The following is a 24360-nucleotide window of genomic DNA, read 5'->3' as shown; positions in this document are numbered from 1 at the left end:
AAAATAACTATCAATTTAACACCTCTGCTTGAGTTTCAGTCCAGGGTGAAAGAGAAAAAGATTAAGAAAGAGAGGGAGAACGAAAAAGCAAGAAGGAGAGAGCCCTCAATAGATAGGGAGGGGGAGAGAGAGAGAGAGAGAGAGAGAGAGAGAGAGAGGGATGTGTGAGCTGGTCTGGGTGGTATGGGAACTCGGGTGATGGCACAGCTCGAGCTCGCTGCTGACTGGCTGGCTGGCCTCTTGTTTGGGGACTAGCTCAGCCTCTAATGTGCGTTTAGAGAGGAAAACACTTATTTTATGTCCAATCCATTACGGAGCATCTCTTAACTCTGGCCATTGAGAGAATTAGAGATACAAACAGGCTTTTTAATTTGACCTTGACTCTAGGTAGCAGCAGGAGATAGAGTAGAGAAGGGGAACGGTAGTGTTGCAGAGGCCTCACTAGAGAGAGACAGAAAGGAAATAAATACTCATATTCACACCTGTGCATGCTGTCATATTGCATGCAACGTTTGGACCAGAAGGTCTATGTCAGGCTGGAGGCTCACTACAGAGAGACAAGATCAGCCACATGATCAAACATACCTGTGTGTATAGCTAGGTAAATAGCTCCTTTCATAGGGTTACTCCATATTGGTTAAGCAAAGTGACGTCAAAACTGGCAGAGCCTAATAACCAGTTTGTTATGTATTCTGGTGGTTGGCAACGGAAAATAACCATACCACAATATAGTCGGCTTCACCAAAAAAAAGGTTCCTGTCAACAAAAGCATATGTATACTCTAGGAACTCTACTTACCGCGCCACAAAAGCCGCGGCCCTTGCAGAGCAAGGGGAACAACTACTTCAGGTCGCAGAGCGAGTGATGTCACCCGATTGAAACGCTATTAGCGCGCACCACCGCTAACTAACTAGCCATTTCACATCGGTTACACTCACCCCCCTTTTGACCTCCTCCTTTTCCACAGCAACCAGTGATCCGGGTCAACAGCATCAATGTAACAGTATAGCTTCCGTCCCTCTCCTCGCACCAACCTGGGCTTGAACCAGGGACCTTCTGCACACATCAACAACAGTCACCCACGAAGCATCATTACCCATCGCTCCACAAAAGCCACGGCCCTTGCAGAGCAAGAGGAACAACTACTTCAGGTCGCAGAGCGAGTGACGTCACCCGATTGAAACGCTATTAACGGGCACCACCGCTAACTAACTAGCCATTTCACATCGGTTACATATGATAAGTAGATTCTCTAGAGATTATACAATTGCTTTTGTTGACAGGAAACGTTTTTTTGGTTAGCCCGACTATATTGTGATATAATAATTTTTTTAACCGTTAGCTAGCTAGCTAACTACCACAGAGGCTACAGTGACTGGCCTATGTGTTCTATTTACAGAGTCCAATCCAATCAACATTCCCAGCGGCATCAACATCAAGCTAGTGTAAGTCACCAGTGAGTAAGTCACCAGTTTTGTAAGTCACCAGTGAGTAAGTCACCAGTTTTGTAAGTCACCAGTTGGGTTTCAGAGCTAGACACAGCACTGAGACTGCCCTGGTAAGGGTCACCAATGACCTCCTCGTGAATGCTGACTCTGGGGCTGCCAGCATACTCCTACTGCTGATCCTCAGTGGTGCATTCGACATGGTCAGCCACGCCATCCTGCTGGACCGCATGGAGAAGCTCCTGGACTTGTCAGATACTGTACTGGACTGGTTCAGGTCCTACCTCACTAATCATTACCAGTTTGTAGCCATTGGTCCTAGTAGGTTAGACACAGGGATCCCTCAAAAGTTCGGTCCTGGGGCCACTACTGTTTTGTATCTACATGCTGCAACTGGGAAACATCCTGAGGAAACACCGACTGGGCTTTCACGTTTATGCTGACGACACTCAGCTGTATGGTTCCACAAACACTGTCAATGCCACTGTACTCTTGGTCAGCCGCCTGCAGGACATTGACGTGTGGATGCAGTTGAGTTTCCTGTAGCAAAACTGCAGAAAGACAGAGGACATCCTGATTGGCACTCGCACCATTAAAAACAACACCAGCAGCTACAGTCTCAATATTAATGGTGTCAAGGTCCTCCCCTCCAGTGAGGTTCGCAACCTGGGTGTGATATTTGACAGTCAGCTCTCGTTTGAAACTAACATCAAGAGTATGACCAAAGTCACATTTTTAAATCTAAAGAACACTGCCAGATTAAGTCCTATGCTATCACAACCTGCAGTTGAGCGACTCATCCACGCCTTTATTTCATCCCGTTTCACCCCATTCATTCTACACTCCTGCCCCACACGCACCCTTCGCTCCTCCAGGTCCGTCTCCCTTCAGCAGCCCCGCAGCAGACTAAAAACTGTGGGTGACAGGGCTTTCAGTTGCGTGGCTCCATAGCTGTGGAACACACTTCCAGACACCATTTGTGACCTTTTCAGGAAACTAGGCATACTGTATGTCGCACATCACTACTTCACAGGAGAGGCATTTGAACATAAACATCATTTTTTTATCAAAATGCGTTTTTTGGCAGAAATGCCTTCAGGAACATTTCAACTTTAATGTGCTTTAATAACAAACCTGTATTCCATACGTAAATACGAATAACATTTTTTAATTACGAGCCTAGTTGGTTTAGCCATGGAAAAAGGCAGGAACCTTCCTGGACATGCCAGGAGATGAGTTTGGATTGGTCTGCCATGTAGCCTGCTTCTGTCTATAACATGTCTATGCTCAGTATGTGTTGATACTCCGTTCTACTGTGACGTTTTTGAAAGATATAACGTTAGCGATCGAGTATCACAAAAGTTTTTCTACTTTCCTCAACAACACTGAGCAGGCGATATCGACAGATCAGTTGAAAAAAGTGATGGGCTACTTTCTGAACACGCCACTGTCAGTGTGAACCAGAGTGACTTGATACAACGCTGGCCAAACAAGATGTAGCTACAAACAAAACTGAGTTAAATGGTTCCAGTCTGCCGTGAAGCATTCATCCATGTATACGAGTAAGAGTCTAGCTACATTTTCAGATATTATAAGTTTCTAATTTTGTTAGAAAGTTGTTTTTTTTGCAAGTTAAAGCATACTGTTCGCTAGCTAGTGAACGTTAGCTTGCTGGCTCACTAGCTAACGTTATGTGTATGATCAGTGTAGTAATATTATTCAAATCAGAAACTATTTGCATTGCTAGTTATAGCCTAATGTTAGCGAGCTAACATTGAACTTAGTTGGTTAGCTCTTTAGCTACCTGCAGATTCATACTACAGCTATGACAATTTTTGTATTGGTAGTAGTATAGGTTGGGATTATGCCGGTTCATTGTTTAGCTAGCTAACTACATGTCTAAACAAAAGACTCCACGTCATCAGATGATTACAAGACCCATCAAGTTAGCCAGGTTTGTCTGGGGGTGATTGCGGCCATCTATTGAACATGTGTACATGTCTAGACAATAGTGACCCATCCACTTAGCTAGATGTGGCTGGGGGGTGATAGCATTTCCTTCACATGACCCATCAATTTAAACAAATGTGTTGGGTAAGCATCATCTAATATTTATTAAATATTTTTTATCTGGACACTTTCTGTTTCTGATATTGCTACTATGTAAGTAACCATTTCACTGTACCATTTACACCTTCTGTATCCTGTGCATGTGACAAATAAACATAGATTTTATTTGATAAAGTGTGTGTAATGCGACGGTAAGAGACGGTAATGTGAAGAACAACATGACCTGCACCAAAGTCAGAATAGGATATAGGCCAAGGACAAGATAAAGTTCATTTTTACCTGGAGTTTTTCCTTATTGAAGGCTACTACTTTTACCCCTTTTAGTCCTGAAATCTTTGGTTGTTTACTAAACTCCTCACTTTGTTTAGCACATGGCCTCACGTGAATCTTTAAGGAGATGGGTTGGACTAAGGCTTAAGAGGGTGTGAACGATGCTGGATGGGCATAGACAAAGAAGAGCTCTCCAGTAGGTTCACCAAAACATTCAAGGGCCATTTTCCCAAAAGTGTGGTTACAAGTTTATCAACTTTCAAAGCAGAATTACTTTCCCATTGTTCCTCAACTGCAGTGTATGATATAATATTTTCTAGCTTCCAAGTCTCTACTTTTATCCGATGTAAAAAACACAATTTCAAATTTTGTTACATAAGACCGAATCGAGGCGGTCGGGCACATTTGGGCTGCAGAGTCTCTGTCCTCCTTTAAGGCACATCTCAAAACCGTGCTGTTCAGAGAAGCGTTCAAGGACCATTTCTAATTCTGTTCTCATGTCCTCCAGATCTGGCGACAACTGTATATAGCTTTGATTGTTGTCTGTTCTATGTTCTGTGTTTTTTTTTAATACATTTACAGTACCAGTCAAAAGTTGTATTTATTTTGACTATTTTCTACATTGTAGAATAATAGTGAAGACATAAAAACTATGGAATAACACATACGGAATCATGTAGGAACCAAAAAAGTGTTAAAAAAAATCTAAATATATTTTATATTTGAGATTCTTCAAAGTATCCACCGTTTGTCTTCTTTGCATAATCTTGCAATTCTCTCAACCAGCTTCATGAGGTAGTCACCTGGAATGCATTTCAATGAAAAGGTGTGCCTTGTTCAAAGTTAATTTGTGTAATTTCTTTCCTTCTTAATGCGTTTGAGCCAATCAGTTGTGTTGTGACAAGGTAGGGGTGATATGCAGAAGATGGTATTTTACCAAATAGGGCTAAGTCCATATCATGGCAAGAACAGTTCAAATAAGCAAAGAGCAACGACAGTCCATCATTACTTTAAGACATGAAGGTCAGTCAATCCGGAAAATTTCAAGAACTTTAAAAGTTTCTTCAAGTACAGTCGCAAAAACCAACAAGTACTATGATGAAACTGTCTCTCATGAGGACTGCCACAGGAAAGGAAGACCCAGAGTTCCCTCTGCTGCAGAGGATAAGTTCATTAGAGTTACCAGCCTCAAAAATTGCAGCCCAAATAAATGCTTCACAGAGTTCAAGTAACAGACACATCTCAACATCAACTGTTCAGAGGAGACTGTGTGAATCAGGCCTTCATGGTCGAATTGCTGCAATGAAACAACTACTAAGGGACACCAATAAGAAGAAAAGACCTGCTTGGGCCAAGAAACACGAGCAGTGGAGATTAGACCGTTGGAAATCTGTCCTTTGGTCTGATGAGTCTAAATTTGCGATTGTTGGTTCCAACCACTATGTCTTTGTGAGACGCAGAGTAGGTGAACGGATGCTCTCCACATGTGTGGTTCCCACCGTCAAGCATGGAGGAGGAGGTGTGATGGTGTGGGGGTGCTTTGTTGGTGACACTGTCTGTGATTTATTTAGAATTCAAGGCACACTTAACCAGCATGGCTACCTCAGCATTCTGCAGCGATATGCCATCCCATCTGGTTTGTACTGTAAACTTTCACACCCTGATCTGTTTCACCTGTCTTTATGATTGTCTCCACCCCCCTCCAGGTGTCGTCCATCTTCCCCATTATCCCCTGTGTATTTATACCTGTGTTCATTGTTTGCCTGTTGCCAGTTCGTTTTATTCGTCAAGCCTACCAGCGTTCTTTCCCATGCTCCTGTCTTTGCTATTGTTCCTGTTTTCATGTTTCCCGGTTTTGACCATTCCTGCCTGCCCTGACCCTGAGCCTGCTTGCCGTCATGTACCTTTGCCTCACCTATCTGGATTACTGACCTCTGCCTGCCCTTGACCTGTCCTATTACCTGCCCCTGTTCGAATAATAAACTTTTGTTATTTCAACACTGTCTGCACCTTACCTTAAACATGATAGTACGAACTGGCCATGACTGACCCAGCAGACTCGGACCAGCTTCGCAACGCCATCTCCTCCCAAGGAGCCACCATTGGTAGGCATGAGGAGTTGCTTCGTGGCCTTGTGGAAGGGGTCCAGACCTTGGCCGAACACCATTACCAAGCGTTGAACTCATTGCTGAAGCAATTGAGCGGGTTGTCTGGGAGGCAGCCTACCATGACGGTAATCTCAAAGCCCCTCAGTAGCCCTGCTGTTAGCGGCGCTGACTCACCGGTCATCCCAGTTTCCCGGGAACTCCGCTTACCTTCCCCTGAACGCGTCGATGGAGAGCCGGGCACCTGTCGGGCATTTCTCGCTCAGTGTGCCCTGATCATCGAGCTTCAGCCCTGCTCCTTCCCCTCGGACCGCTCTAAGATAGCGTACCTCATCACGCTGATGTCCGGAAGAGCTCTCGCCTGGGCTACGGCAGTATGGGAACAACAACCTGCCATATGCTTCAGTCTGGAGGAGTTCATGGTGGAGGTCAAGAAGGTTTTCAATGCCCCATTGTCCGGGAGAGAGGCTGCCCGGAAGCTACTCCAGCTTCGGCAGGAATCCCGCCGTGTTGCAGATTATTCGGTGGATTTCCGCACGTTGGCAGCAGAGTGCCTGGAACACGGAATCGCTGTTCGACTTCCTGCACGGAGTATCGGAGGAAGTGAAGGACGAACTTGCAGCCCAGGAACTTGCAGCCGACGGATTTCAATTCCCTCATCGCCTTGACCATCAGGATCGATGGGCGACTACGGGAACGAAGGAGGGAGAGGAGATTTGATTGCACTCGCCCGTCCAATGATTAAGGTGGAATCCTTGGACGGATGGCCCCGTTGCCGAGAAAACCTGAGGCTACCCGAGTTCCTCCGAGAATCGCCGAAGACTGCCAATCCACCTCTTCCCGAGCCTATGCAACTAGGCAGAGCTGGGTTGTCTCCAGATGAACGGCTATACAGGCTCCAAACCAAGAATTTCCTGTATTGCGGGACTCGTGGTCATTTTGTGTCCACCTGTCCATTAAAACCAGGCTCACCGGCAGGAGTGAGTACTCTGGTGGGACATATGGGGAACTTTTCTTCTTCCCTTACTCGCATTCTTTTCATTCTATTTTGCTATGGGGGAACAAGTCGAGATCGCTCCAGGTCCTCATCGACTCTCGGGCCAATGAGAGCTTTTTGGACTCTACCCTGGCTTCCGAGCTTGGCAACCCCACTCAGCCCCTCTCCATTCCCATGGACGTTAGAGCGCTGGACTGGTGCACTATAGGCCGGGTCACCCACAACACCACTCCCATCAACCTACATGTGTCAGGGAACCACAGCAAGGCTATCCAGTTCCTGCTCATTAAGTCTCCACAGATTCCCGTGGTATTGGGATTCTCCTGGCTCCAGCGACACAATCACCTCATTAACTGGTCTACTGGTTCCATCATGGGCTGGAGGCCAATCTGCCATGCCCATTGCCTATAGTCAGCACAACCTGCCCGGGGATGTCTTCCTGGGGGCTTGGAAATCGCCCCGGACCTCTCCACCATTCCCGCGGAGTACCAGGACCTCCGGGAGGTGTTCAACAAGGCCCGGGCCACTTCACCCGCACCAACCTTATGACTGCGGGGTTGACCTTCCCTCTAGCACGACTCCGCCCCGGGGAAGACTGTACTGTCTGTCGGGACCAGAGACCAAGACGATGGAGACCTACATTGGGGACTCCCTAGCAGCAGGATTCATCTGACCTTCTTCTTCTCCCGCCGGCGCAGGGTTCTTCTTTGTGGAGAAGAAGGACAAGACCCTGCACCCGTGCATTGACTACTGGGGTCTCAACGACATCACGGTGAAGAACTGCTACCCGCTACCTCTCATCTCCTCTGCCTTCGAGCTGCTCCAGGGGGCCATAGTATTTTCCAAGCTGGATCTACGGAACGCCTACCATCTGGTGCAGATACGGAAGGGGACGAGTGGAAGACTGCCTTAGACACGGCCAGCAGTCACTACGAGTATCTGGACATGCCATTTGGCCTCACCAACGCCCCGGCTGTGTTCCAGGCTCTGGACCATGATGTTCTTCGCGACATATTGAATCAGTTCGTCTTTGCTTACCTCGATGACATCCTCATCTTCTCCCGCTCCACCCAAGAACATGTGCTCCATATCCGACAGGTTCTCCAATGCTTCCTGGAGAACCAGCTGTTTGTAAAGGCAGAAAAGTGCGAGTTCCATCGCTCCACCATCCCTTTTCTGGGTTACATCATCGCTGCAGGGAGTGTACAAATGGATCCCGGGAAGGTGAGAGCAGTGGATTGGCCCCTGCCTACTTCCAGGGTGCAGCTGCAACGTTTCCTGGGGTTCACCAACTTCTATCGCCGCTTTATCCAGGGTTACAGCACCCTGGCTTCCCCCCTGTCAGCACTCACCTCGCCCAAGGTTCCGTTCACGTGGTCTCCAGCTGCTGACTGGGCGTTCCTGGGACCTCAAACAGCTCCCATCTTGGTTCATCTTGACCCATCCCATCAGTTCGTGGTTGAGGCCGATGCTTCGGATATCGGAGTGGGGGCTGTCCTGTCCCAGTGTTCTGCCCTGGACCTCAAGCTACATCCCTGCACCTTCTTCTCCCATCGCCTCAACGCCACGGAAAAGGAGCCCGGTCGGCCCTCCTCAAGACCACCTCCAGGTATCGACGACAAGCGGATCACCACCAGAACCTGGCTCCCCGGTATCGTCTCGGGCAGAAGGTATGGCTGTCCACCCGGGATCTGCCCCTTTGGGTGGAATCCTGCAAACTCTTCCCCCAGTTTATCGGCCCGTTTCCCATCTACAAAATCATTAGCCCCTCTGCTGTTCGTCTTCTGTTGCCCCGTACCCTTCGTATACATCCCACCTTTCATGTATCCAGAGTTAAACCCATGTCTCACAGCCCTTCGTCTCCTGTTTTCTTGTTTCCCGGTTTTGACCATTCCTGCCTGCTCTGACCCTGAGCCTGCCTGCCGTCCTGTACCTTTGCCCCACCTATCTGGATTACTGACCTCTGCCTGCCCTTGACCTGTCTTTTTGCCTGCCCCTGTTCGAATAATAAACTTGTGTTATTTCGACACTGTCTGCACCTGTGTCTTACCTTAAACGTGATACAAAACCCACCTCCAGGCTGTGTATGGGCTATTTGACCAAGAAGGAGAATGATGGAGTGTCTCCTGACCCCTCCTGTCTCAGCCTCCAGTATTTATGCTGCAGTAGTTTATGTGTCGGGGGGCTAGGGTCAGTCTGTCACATCTGGAGTATTTCTCTTGTCTTTTCCGGTGTCATGTGTGAATTTAAATATGCTCTCTCTAATTCTCTCTTTCTCTCTCTCGGAGGACCTGAGCCCTAGGACCATGCCTCAGGACTACCTGGCTTGATGACTCCTTGCTGTCCCCAGTCCACCTGGCCGTGCTGCTGCTCCAGTTCCAACTGTTCTGCCTGCGGCTATGGAACCCTGACCTGTTCACCGGACGTGCTACCTGTCCCAGACCTGCTGTCCCAGACCTGCTGGAACCCTGACCTGTTCACCGGACATGCTACCTGTCCCAGACCTGCTGTTTTCAACTCTCTAGAGACAGCAGGAGTGGTAGAGATACTCTCAAAGATCGGCTATGAAAAAGCCAACTGACACTTACTCTTGTGTTACTGACTTGTTGCACCCTCGACAACTACTATGATTATTATTATTTGACCATGCTGGTCATTTATGAACATTTGAACATCTTGGCCATGTGCTGTTATAATCTCCACCCGGCACAGCCAGAAGAGGACTGGCCACCCCTCATAGCCTGGTTCCTCTAGGTTTCTTCCTAGGTTTTGGCCTTTCTGGGGAGTTTTTCCTAGCCACCGTGCTTCTACACCTGCATTGCTTGCTGTTTGGGGTTTTAGGCTGGCTTTCTGTACAGCACTTTGAGATATCAGCTGATGTAAGAAGGGCTATATAAATACATTTGATTTGATTTGGAGTGCTGCATCAGATGACCTGGCCTCCATAATCACCCTGACCTCAACCCAATTGAGATGGTTTGGGATGTGTTGGAGTGCAGAGAGAAGGAAAAGCAGCCAACAAGTGCTCAGCATATGTGGGAACTCCTTCAAGACAGTTGAAAAGCATTCCATGTGAAGCTGTTTGAGAGAATGCCAAGAGTGTGCAAAGCTGTCATCAAGGCAAAGGGTGGCTACTTTGAATAATCTCAAATATAAAATATATTTTCATTTGTTTAACACTTTTTTGGCTACTACATGATTCTATGTGTTATTTCAATGTGTTGATGTCTTCACAATTATTCTACAATAAAGAAAAACCCTGGAATGAGTAGGTGTGTCCAAACTTATGACTGGTACTGCATATATAAAAAATGTTGCGCCTTTGGTCTGAGAAAAGCGCTTTACAAATCAAATGAATTATTATTTTAACATTTTCTGAATCTTTTCAAGACTCCAATATGAGCAAATAAATATACTGGAGCTTGGCATAAACATGGTCATTGTTGGTGTGTTTATAAGTAGGCTACAACTTCTACTGTAGTTTTCTGTGTATTATCCAGGCTTAGTTGATTGTTGATGCAAAGCTTTGGAGAAAAAAAGCAGAGGTATTAGTAAGGAGGGGATGGTATGGGTGACTGACTCGTATCTGCTGGGGGTGGGTGTTGTGTGTGAAGGTTAGCATGCATGATCTATTGACACGAGGGGGATGGGTGAGTATGGTACCTTGTTTGAGTGTGTATTGATGGGGACAAAGTAGTAAAATGTTGGCTAAACACTGACTAGTGTGTATCCTACAAACTAATCATGCTGTTTCTAATGATGACCTTGACACAGCTTTAGTAATACAGATCCTGTAGACCCATTGGATGAAAGCTTTCAGCCGGGAACAAGCTCAAGCTTAACATCATCTGACTCGGAAGAAGAAAATACTGCATGGGGCTGGTAAGAGACAAAGTGTATAGTCTATGAGTCCAATGTCATGGAGCTCATGAAGTTCTGCCAGACCAGCTGCCATTGCCCAACACAAGACCAGGTTCACCAGCTGAAGAACATTCAGGAACCTACCTGGAATATACAGCCAACAAAACATCCACATTCAGTTAGACTGATGTTGTAGTATAATATAGAATGCCCGGTATGCTCACAAATGCATTGTGTTATAGATATTGCTAGCTGTTGTACAGTAATTTCCGGACTATTAAGCGCACCTGAATATAAGCCGCACCCACTGAATTGAAAAAATAAATATATTTTCAACATAAATAAGCCGCACATGTCTATAAGCCGCAGGTGCCTACCGGTACATTGAAACAAATTAACTTTACACAGGCTTTAACGAAACACGGCTTGTAACAAAAAATAAAAAATTAGCAGTAAGCTTTAGTTGTCTTTTTGCACTGAGTCAATTCCTCACGATGCTGTTTCCAACGTCTTATCATCGACTCGTTAAGACCAAGCTCCCGTGCAGCAGCTCTATTTCCTTTTCCAACAGCCAGATCAGTCGCCTTCAACTTGAAAGCTGCATCATATGCATTTCTCCGTGTCTTTGCCATGATGAGGGTGACAAAATGACTACCGTAATCAGAATGATGGGAAGTTTGAGAGCGCTCGATATAATCTAAACAGTAAACAAAAAAGTTGTTTGAAATTTCCGAACGGGTTAAGGTCATCGGTCTAATGAAAGCTTCATGCCGCCAAAAAACTGAGCACGTCACAGAATGTGTTTTTAATTTTTTTTAAATTGAAAGCGGGAAAAATCCATATATTAGCCGCGTCATTGTTTAAGCCGTGAGGTTCAAAGCTGGGAAAAAAGTTGCGGCTTATAGTCCGGAATTTACGGTAGATATGTATTTAATTGAGTTTGATTAAATGTTTTCTATAATCTTTTTCACAAGTGTACTGACACGTGACTAAATGATTCCAGCTGCATAAGAAACCAATAAAGTGTTGACTTCAACTTCTGGATCAATTTATTGAGATATTCATGAAATGTACTTGGAGGTAACTTGATACAATCTTACTGCCCAAAAAATATATGCAGTGAGTTGGTGTATCATTTCAACTTTAATTTGTTGGCAAGTAAAAATGTTTCAATAAAATAATAGATTAGTTAATCAATGTAGCAAATAAGTAGACATGGCTTGTATTCAAGACAACGTTTACTTGCTCTGGAGACCGAGGTGAGTTTACAAAGCAGTATGCAGGAACAGTTATTTTATTTGTATTTTTTATTTAACCTTTATTTAACTAGGCAAGTCAGTTAATAAGAACAAATTCTTATTTTACAATGACAGCCTACCCCGGCCAAACCCTCCCCTAACCCGGACGACGCTGGGCCAATTGTGCGCGCCCTATGGGACTCCCGATCACGGCCGGTTGTGATACAGCCCAGGATCGAACCAGGGTCTGTAGTGACACCTCTAGCACTGAGATGCAGTGCCTTAGACTGCTGCGCCACTCAGGATCCATAAATTATGGCAATATATGACATATATATACAGTAGAATAAAAATATACTACTAACGTGTATAATAAATACTTCAGTTCTACAAAGGGAATACTTGCATATTATGTTTTTTTCGGGGGTGCAGCGAGGTGTTCTTAGTCACTTTGGGGAGATTGTTGTTATGGACCTTTCACATCTACTCTTGAGTCATCAACTTCTTTGTATCCAACATACCGTGTGAGGGATAAATTGCTCAAATGGCCCCAACAGCACATGCAGGCAAGGGGATTCGGTGTCCCCTGCCTAGCTTCTCCCCACGTAGAACAAACACAAACTCCAAAAATAATCTTTAGGCCACCAAGCATTATTGTCTGTAAGAGAATGACAAAAACACTATTTGACTTTCTTGGGCAATCATTGTGTACTGTCTGTATTCCTACTGTAGCAGCATGAGGCAGAATATTACACGTCACAGGTACATGTTAGCTAGCTAGCTACAACACACAGGTGTAGTTACTCAAAGACTAATATGAGTCATAAAGCCAAAGTAATTCATTTACTCTTCATCATCATCATTATCATCATTAAAACATTTCTCAAGTTTTGCTCATAATGAGATGCACTGACGCTAGCTAGCTAACATTAGCTAACTAGCTATAATGCTAGACTACTGTACATTAGCTCAATTATAGCTCAATTATAATGTACTGAACAACACTGCCTTGTGTAAAAAGAGAGCTTATATTGCTAGCTAGCTACCGACAGCAAAACAACCAACGTGTTTGTCACATGCCCTCCTTGTCCAGCTGGTCTAGGCTGCCGCCGCCAGTTGATCTTGGACGTTCTGAAGAACGTCTCCAGCACCCCTCTATCCATATGAGCGTCAATGGTCTGTCACACATACATTGGGTCTGCAGTGACCCTCTCCAATAAGAACTGTCCACCATCAAATTCGTTGCAGCACAGACATTCCTCTTCTGTTGGCATGGCTGGACAGCACCTGCATAGGCACCACCAGTTAGAGTCTGACCGTGGCTCCCCATTGCTGCTTGCTGGTCTCAACTCCTCTTCCCGTGAACCTGGAGAAACTAGTACCACCCCCGTTTTGAAAAGACTGCCTTCGAGGGTGGGAACACAATTGGACAAGGAAGTAGAGCTCCCGTCAGACTGTAGTATTTACAATGCCAGGGAAAATGAGTAAACCTAGAAATCCTGCAATGTCATGGCAGATAGGAACATCACTGTGACAAGTCCAATGGCTCTATTGAACAAGGACAACTATAGCTACTCGCTGCTAGCGTGATCGTGTAATCCGCAAAACACAAAGGCCACAATAATTGCTACAAAACATGACTCCATTCATTTCTAGATCAGACAGCAGGCTCAATCAACCAATGACGTCATTGTTTGAACTCTCCCGGCATAAAATAAATAAAAAATGCTATGGTGCATAATTATGTCTGAAACACCTCTCATAACTCATAATTATGTCTGAAACACCTCTCATAACTCATAATTATGTCTGAATCTCATAACTCATAATTATGTCTGAAACACCTCTCGTAACTCATAATTATGTCTGAAACACCTCTCATAACTCATAATTATGTCTGAAACACCTCTCGTAACTCATAATTATGTCTGAAACACCTCTCGTAACTCATAATTATGTAGAAAGACTGGAAGAACACCCCAAATAGTGTCTAGCGGTGAAGTTTCCCTTTAATAAGAGCCTAACAACTACACCCTCCTCAAACAGTAAGGCTTTCCCCTCTTCTTTCTGCTTCTTTCTACTCTATTGTTTCCTATCCTCCATTCTCTCTCTTTCTCCCCCTCTTTCCCTTTCTTGGTCTGCTTTGCACATCCAATCCTCTCAATCTAACAATCAATCAAGGTAGTTACTGGTGTTCAGTTTGTTTCTAGGAAATAATTAGAGCGACAAAAAACATGTTTCCTTATCAACAATGGTAAAAGGTTGTGACTTTACAATTTTTCTCTTCTAAAATGTGACGGATTTGTTGATGTAACAAAGAGATTTGTTCCTTCCCTCAACTCCGATGCTGGGTATTGTGTTTCCGCCTGTCAGAATGACTTAAGGCTATAAGAGGAAGACCTGCCCTCAGATCCCAGCACTGAGAAGGGGCAGCTGGCCATAGTTTGATCTCTGATTCTCCATTCTATAACTACAAGGCTTGCTGCGTGTTGCATCTCTCCCCTGTGGTATGACTCCCATTTTCTGAGCCCATTCGCATCGCAAGCAGCCATCTGGTACACGCATACACAATGTACAAGCGCACACACACACACACACACACACACACACACACACACACACACACACACACAATGTAGAAGCGCAATAATGCACAAACACACATAAATGCGCATACACACACACACAAACACACACACAGCAGCAGCAAACATTAGCCTCCCCAACCAACACAGAGGTCTTTGTATAGCAACACTGGCATCTGACCCAAAGCTGCCGATAGAAGGGGTGATACGGGGTGAAGGGGTATTGGCTGTGCAGGGTGGGGGGTATTAGCTTGGCTGTGTTGGGAAGGAAACGTGGTGGGTTAGGTTGGAGGTGAACCAAGAGTCAGGAGGTGTGACAGAATAGACAGAGGCGAGATGTGAAAGATTGGCCTGGTGAGGGGTAGTCATTCTGTGCCACTTGGTAAGGAGCCCAGGAGTGGGACACTCAACTCAATGGAGGATTGTTAGCTGACTGAAGGCAGTGCCAGCACTAGCCCCACCATGTCATTATGACGATTCTCTATAGCAACTGCTTCTATGGATGGATGAAATGTTTCCCTTTAATCAGAATGAAACCTTCAACATACGCACACACAACACACACACAACACACACAACTCACACCCACACATTCACCTCAACCCCAAACGCCTCCCTGTCCACATGTGATTTCAATGAACAGTCACTTCTTCGCTAGCAAACTGTCCCTCCCGGAAGTGTTTCATTAATTGTAGAGTCTCCGCCTCCAAAAAATATTTTGTTTACTTTTGGAAGTGACACTCTGGTTGCCCTGGAGATGGGCTGAATCACAGTGTTCTAGAAACACACTGTGGCTTTTAATTGCGGTCAATCTATTCATACTGAGAGAGGTGGCAAGGACGAGGACACTTCACAACTTCATTAGAAGATACAGACAGCCAGGCATGGTACTCCGTCAGCAGGGTTTTGATTCAGGCCACATTTTAACAAGAGACACTGTCAGTGAAAATAAAATTGTTATCAAAGAGGCGAGAATGTAAGCAAGCGAAGATAAGAAGGGCTTGTTATTATTTCTGGTCAATTCAAGCGGCAGCTTTGAGGGAAACTGTTCTGCTGCCTGCTCTCCCATGGTGAAGTGACTCACGGCGACCGTCTAAAATGACACGGGAGGAGAGTCAAACATTACTTGAATTAAACTACAGACAGCTACTGCATTACTTCTCATGGAACACAGTGTCAACAAATTAACTCTCCACTCTCATTATGCCTTCACTATGAATTATTGAAAATGACTAATGCAGCCAGGCATGTGTGTGTGTACATGTGTGTTCAACAATGAATGTGTGGATGGTTCCAGCAGTATCACCTCCACAGTGTGTGTGTGTCTGTGTGTGTGTGTGTAGTGTTTGTGTCTGACAGTGAGTGACTGGAGAGAGAGAGCCCCATGGAGCTGAATCTCCACATTAAACACCACCTGCTCCTTCCAGATACATAAAACACAGCACTGTGTCACACACACACACACACACACACACACACACACACACACACACACACACACACACACACACACACACACACACACACACACACACACACACACACACACACCTCGCCTTTGTAGCTCCACCATGCCTAACCACCCACACGCATGTAGCCAGGCATAATGCAGATTAACACCAACACACACGCTCCACTTCCTCAGCACTCACTGATCTGAGCAGTCCTCTAATAAACAGTAGTCTAGATATCAACATTCTGATTGTCATTCTCCCTCAGATAAATACTGTGTTCTAGCTATGTTTTCCATTTGTTCTGTGTTCTATATGGAGGATTAGAGATAACGGCTGTAATATTCATACTGAGCAGAGCCGTCAACTGTCACGTGAGGTAAAGAGAGATGAAAAGTCTAATGAGGGAGTGGAGAGGAGACCTGAACTGTAAACACACACAGACAGGCTACAATGGATAATCTCACTACCGCATGCTGCCATATTGTCTCCCCGGAAGTTCGAATGAGAAGTCACATAGAATAAATATAAAAGAAGATTTTATAGAACTAACACATATTTTTCATCAGGCAAGTCAGTTAAGAACAAATTCTTATTTTCAATGACAGCCTATTAACTGCCTTGTTCAGGGGCAGAACAACAGATTTTTAACTTATCAGCTCGGGGATTCGATCTTGCAACCTTTCGGTTACTAGTCCAACGCTCTAACCACTAGGCTACCTGCCTCCCCGTATGCAACTAAGAAGTCAAATAGGGGAAGATTTTAATAACAATATTTGAAGGTCAATACAGATCATGTTTCGATCTACCTAACCAATGTAGCATTAATCTACACATTTTCTGAGTTCTACCAACAGGGCACAAATACTATGAGAGAGAGGAGATACATCGTTGAGAATGTATCAATATTTTACAAAGAACTTGGCCCATAAAAAAACCTCTAAGTTATTTAATATTAATGAATGCATCACCTTCATGAATATTCATGATCAGATGAATATTTTAGTTAATCTCCAATGGGCGAATTAGGCTGCTCTTTCAACTAATCAATAACTTGGAGGTGATTGTCATTGACGGATAACGTCAACAACGTCCAGACGAAAGGGCCAGAAAATAAAGTTACACTCCACAACTGTAGCTTGATCATCAGTGAAGATCATCACTCGGTCTGCAGAGTACATGGCAGCAATCAATGCCCCTGTGAACAACATTTTTCTGATGGATCTAGCCACAAAAATAGAGATCAAATGTTTGAAAATAGGATGCCATGAGGCCGGGGTTAGACTCCTGTCTAATATTCAGCAGTGGCTCATTCTAAAGAAGTGGCTCTCTGATCAGCGCAGATTAAGTGAAATGTATTCTGACTGTCAGAAGTCAACTGAGAGGGCATCACCATCATCGCCACCGCTGTAGTGTTGATGTGGATGGTTAAACCATAAAGAAGGCAACACAGACACCAAGCCAACACCAGCTCAGCACTTGATGTCTAGTCTGCCACTACGGGATATTTACAGTGGGGTCCAACATGATTGGATCTCTTGATAAAATGAGCTAAAAAGACTGTTTAAAATAAATAATACAAATACTGAGCTACTGCATATTGTATGCTCCACATTTTTTTTTTTATGTTTATAATTTTATACTAATACAACTGCTCAGAGAAATACATTTTGTTAAACAAGTAATTAAAAAACCTCAAAAGGATTGGGGGTCAATTCTCTAGCACCCTCCCCTTGTGAGGATAGCAACACTGAGACTTTTTCCTCAATGTTTTTATTTAAGATTGGAGAACACATTGGGAGGGATCTTAGACCATTCCTCCATACAGAATCCTCCCAGATCCTTGATATCCTTCGTTTTCACTTGTGGACTGCCCTCTTCAATTCAAACCACAGGTTTTCAATGGGTTTCCAGTCCGGAGGACTGAGATGGCCATTGGAAAATTGAGATTTTGTGGTCAGTTATCCATTTCATGTAGATTTTGATGTGCAAAGTGACGTAAAAGATAATACTTAAAAAAAAAAAAAATATGTTTTGCGTGGGAAAAATCACACAGCTCAAATTCTCTAAATTGAAAAAGAAAAAAGACAATGATGGGTAGGAAATGTAGTGGGAGGAACTGTCACTGTTACATTTCATACAGGAGAGTATAATAGATATAATTTGGGCTTGGCACCATTTTCAGAAAGTATAAAGGCTCTTTCATATAATGACAGTATAAAAGAAAAGGAAATTGTGTGATATTTCCTACTTCATCACTTAAGATATGACTAATGGTGAGGTCAATATGCAAGATGAGAGAAGATTAGTTTTGACCTTGACTGTGACCTTCTGCAGTTTGGAAATGAAAATGTGTGCAGAGGGAGGAGGAGAAGGCTGTTGGGGAGCCCTTTCTTGTCATTATGTTGTTTCCAGTTCTGAAGGTGGTTATTAATTTTATTTCTTTATGATTCACAATCTGCTCTTTCGAAATATGCCATATGCTCAAAGCAATTCAAGGATGACGAGTGTCAGAATCAGTACTGTAATAAAAATAGCCTAAATGAGCTTGATTTACAGCCTGTGCCTCCCAGCAGTCAGGCCTCTCTCCCTCACCTATGATAAAATCCCCTAGCCTTGGCAAACAACAGCCTGCTTGCCTGCCTGCCAGCCAGCCAGCCAGCAACACAGGACCAACACACACACTTACCTTTTTCAATCAATCCAGTGTTAGCCAGATAAAAAAACAGAGTGCAGGTGTAGGGAGAAATGTATAACAAATGGGCAGTGTAGTACATATTTATTAGCATTGGAGGAAATTAAATCAATATCAGGGCCCAAATCAGGTTGTTTTAATCAGGAACAAACATATTGACTTAACACAATATGGGCAGTTTTATCTATCACTAATAAAAACTCATTGAGACAAGGCGCCTATAAAGGCTGTGACAAAATAGGAACCTCTATCTACATCTTGCTATGTTCTATTGCTCTCTCCTATCGCTCTGACTCCCTCGCTCTCTCTCTCCATCTCTGTCTCCCTCTCTCTTTCGCCCTCTCTCGCTTCCTCTCTCCCTCTGTGTCCTTCTTTCCATGCCTCTGAGGGAAGGAGCATCTGAAGGACAGAAGACTAGTGTGCCTGAGACCTCATATCAGAACACATGGTGCCCTGTGCGTTCCCATACATTCATTTGGCTGCAGTCTGGTCAGTAGCCCTTTCCTGCAGTCAAATGACCTAGTGGTCTCATTGGCGGAATGTTATTCATATTTTTCAGAATTGCATAACATTAAAAAACCTACTGAAAATCTGGTGTTTCTATGTCAAATGGTTTTGTTATATTTCAGTCTTCTGTGATGTATATAAAGTATAATATTGGGATGCAAACTCAAAATGTAATACATTTCATCTCTATATCTGACATGGTACAGGTGTCTTCTCTTTTGAAGCCCATAACCATGTGTGTGAGGTGCATACTTGGGTTTCAGAGTAGATTTGTTTAAGACTACCAAGAAACACTCTGTGTGACCCTGATTTAGCCCACTGCAGTAAAACGTTAATGCCTCCCTCTCTTTCGACTTTTATGAAATTACACCTAATGGAATGTGATAATGGGAGCTTTCTGGCAATCAGGATGTTAGCTATGGTGTGGGTGGTCAGAGGTAGGGAGGTGCATGAAAAGGATTACTAAAGACCCCCCTCACACACACACCCCCTCTCCCAGGGCCCAGCTAAGGAGAATATGATTACAAGCTAGTAGGCCAGGCCCTCCTCTGGGGCATAGAGCATCACCATCCATCCATTATTGTAGAGCACCACCATACAGACAGTAACATCCATCCAGTAACATCCATCCAGTAAACATCCATCCAGTAACATCCATACAGTAACAGGATACATCCATACAGTAACATCCATACAGTAACAGGATACATCCATCCAGTAACATCGATACAGTAACAGGATACATCCATACAGTAACATCCAGACAGTAACATCCATACAGTAACAGGATACATCCATACAGTAACATCCAGACAGTAACATCCATACAGTAACATCCAGACAGTAACATCCATACAGTAACATCCATACAGTAACAGGATACATCCATACAGTAACATCCATACAGTAACATCCATACAGTAACAGGATACATCCATACAGTAACATCCAGACAGTAACATCCATACAGTAACAGGATACATCCATACAGTAACATCCATACAGTAACATCCATACAGTAACATCCATACAGTAACAGGATACATCCATACAGTAACATCCATACAGTAACATCCATACAGTAACAGGATACATCCATACAGTAACATCCATACAGTAACATTCAGACAGTAACATCCATACAGTAACATCCATACAGTAACATCCATACAGTAACAGGATACATCCATACAGTAACATCCATACAGTAACATCCATACAGTAACAGGATACATCCATACAGTAACATCCATACAGTAACATCCATACAGTAACAGGATACATCCATACAGTAACATCCATACAGTAACATCCATACAGTAACAGGATACATCCATACAGTAACATCCATACAGTAACAGGATACATCCATACAGTAACATCCATACAGTAACATCCAGACAGTAACAGGATACATCCATACAGTAACATCCATACAGTAACAGGATACATCCAGACAGTAACATCCAGACAGTAACATCCATACAGTAACATCCAGACAGTAACATCCATACAGTAACAGGATACATCCATACAGTAACATCCATACAGTAACATCCAGACAGTAACAGGATACATCCATACAGTAACATCCATACAGTAACATCCAGACAGTAACATCCAGACAGTAACATCCATACAGTAACATCCAGACAGTAACATCCAGACAGTAACATCCATACAGTAACATCCAGACAGTAACATCCAGACAGTAACAGGATACATCCATACAGTAACATCCATACAGTAACAGGATACATCCATACAGTAACATCCATACAGTAACAGGATACATCCATACAGTAACATCCATACAGTAACAGGATACATCCATACAGTAACATCCATAGAGCATCCATGGGGCATAGAGCATCACCATCCATCCATTATTGTAGAGCACCACCATACAGACAGTAACATCCATCCAGTAACATCCATCCAGTAACATCCATCCAGTAACGATACATCCATCCAGTAACATCCATACAGTAACAGGATACATCCATACAGTAACATCCATACAGTAACAGGATACATCCATCCAGTAACATCCATACAGTAACAGGATACATCCATACAGTAACATCCATACAGTAACAGGATACATCCATACAGTAACATCCAGACAGTAACATCCATACAGTAACATCCAGACAGTAACATCCATACAGTAACATCCATACAGTAACAGGATACATCCATACAGTAACATCCATACAGTAACATCCATACAGTAACAGGATACATCCATACAGTAACATCCAGACAGTAACATCCATACAGTAACAGGATACATCCATACAGTAACATCCATACAGTAACATCCAGACAGTAACAGGATACATCCATACAGTAACATCCATACAGTAACATCCATACAGTAACAGGATACATCCATACAGTAACATCCATACAGTAACATTCGGACAGTACAACAGTAACATCCATACAGTAACATCCATACAGTAACAGGATACATCCATACAGTAACATCCATACAGTAACATCCATACAGTAACAGGATACATCCATACAGTAACATCCATACAGTAACAGGATAGACATCCATACAGTAACATCCATACAGTAACATCCATACAGTAACAGGATACATCCATACAGTAACATCCATACAGTAACAGGATACATCCAGACAGTAACATCCAGACAGTAACATCCATACAGTAACATCCAGACAGTAACATCCATACAGTAACAGGATACATCCATACAGTAACATCCATACAGTAACATCCAGACAGTAACAGGATACATCCATACAGTAACATCCATACAGTAACATCCAGACAGTAACATCCAGACAGTAACATCCATACAGTAACATCCATACAGTAACAGGATACATCCATACAGTAACATCCATACAGTAACAGGATACATCCATACAGTAACATCCATACAGTAACAGGATACATCCATACAGTAACATCCAGACAGTAACATCCATACAGTAACATCCAGACAGTAACATCCATACAGTAACAGGATACATCCATACAGTAACATCCATCCAGTAACAGGATACATCCATACAGTTACATCCAGACAGTAACATCCATACAGTAACAGGATACATCCATACAGTAACATCCAGACAGTAACATCCAGACAGTAACAGGATACATCCATACAGTAACATCCATACAGTAACATCCATACAGTAACAGGATACATCCATACAGTAACATCCATACAGTAACAGGATACATCCATACAGTAACATCCATACAGTAACATCCATACAGTAACAGTACATCCATACAGTAACATCCATACAGTAACAGGATACATCCATACAGTAACATCCATACAGTAACAGGATACATCCATACAGTAACATCCATACAGTAACATCCAGACAGTAACATCCATACAGTAACATCCATACAGTAACAGGATACATCCATACAGTAACATCCAGACAGTAACATCCATACAGTAACATCCAGACAGTAACATCCATACAGTAACAGGATACATCCATACAGTAACATCCAGACAGTAACATCCAGACAGTAACATCCAGACAGTAACAGGATACATCCATACAGTAACATCCATACAGTAACATCCATACAGTAACATCCAGACAGTAACATCCAGACAGTAACAGGATACATCCATACAGTAACATCCATACAGTAACAGGATACATCCATACAGTAACATCCATACAGTAACAGGATACATCCATACAGTAACATCCATACAGTAACAGGATACATCCATCCAGTAACATCCATACAGTAACATCCATACAGTAACAATACATCCATACAGTAACATCCATCCAGTAACAGGATACATCCATACAGTAACATCCAGACAGTAACATCCATACAGTAACATCCATACAGTAACAGGATACATCCATACAGTAACATCCAGACAGTAACATCCAGACAGTAACATCCAGACAGTAACAGGATACATCCAGACAGTAACAGGATACATCCAGACAGTAACAGGATACATCCATACAGTAACATCCAGACAGTAACAGGATACATCCATACAGTAACATCCATACAGTAACATCCAGGCAGTAACATCCAGACAGTAACATCCAGACAGTAACATACAGACAGTAACAGGATACATCCATACAGTAACATCCATACAGTAACAGGATACATCCATACAGTAACATCCATACAGTAACAGGATACATTCATACAGTAACATCCATACAGTAACATCCATACAGTAACATCCATACAGTAACAGGATACATCCATGCAGTAACATCCATAGAGTAACAGGATACATCCATACAGTAACATCCATACAGTAACAGGATACATCCATACAGTAACATCCATACAGTAACATCCAGACAGTAACATCCATACAGTAACATCCATACAGTAACAGGATACATCCATACAGTAACATCCAGACAGTAACATCCATACAGTAACATCCAGACAGTAACATCCATACAGTAACAGGATACATCCATACAGTAACATCCATACAGTAACATCCAGACAGTAACATCCAGACAGTAACAGGATACATCCATACAGTAACATCCATACAGTAACATCCATACAGTAACATCCAGACAGTAACATCCAGACAGTAACATCCAGACAGTAACAGGATACATCCATACAGTAACATCCATACAGTAACAGGATACATCCATACAGTAACATCCATACAGTAACAGGATACATCCATACAGTAACATCCATACAGTAACAGGATACATCCATACAGTAACAGGATACATCCATACAGTAACATCCATACAGTAACATCCATACAGTAACAGGATACATCCATACAGTAACATCCAGACAGTAACATCCATACAGTAACATCCATACAGTAACAGGATACATCCATACAGTAACATCCAGACAGTAACATCCAGACAGTAACATCCAGACAGTAACAGGATACATCCAGACAGTAACAGGATACATCCAGACAGTAACAGGATACATCCATACAGTAACATCCAGACAGTAACAGGATACATCCATACAGTAACATCCATACAGTAACATCCAGGCAGTAACATCCAGACAGTAACATCCAGACAGTAACATCCAGACAGTAACAGGATACATCCATACAGTAACATCCATACAGTAACAGGATACA

General features: G+C 43.4%; 1 protein-coding gene across 2 annotated transcripts in view; it reads right to left on the bottom strand.

Moving 5' to 3' along the window:
• Positions 1 to 24360, bottom strand: part of LOC106601921 (A-kinase anchor protein 6) — a 191310-nt gene that overhangs the window by 64087 nt on the left and 102863 nt on the right. The gene's annotated exons all lie outside the window — the stretch shown is intronic.

The sequence above is a fragment of the Salmo salar genome, chromosome ssa01 (genome assembly GCF_905237065.1).
Source record: "Salmo salar chromosome ssa01, Ssal_v3.1, whole genome shotgun sequence".
In the NCBI taxonomy this organism is placed as follows: Eukaryota; Metazoa; Chordata; class Actinopteri; order Salmoniformes; family Salmonidae; genus Salmo; species Salmo salar.
Note: the sequence above shows the minus strand (reverse complement) of the source record. Positions and strands in the feature narration are given on the sequence as shown.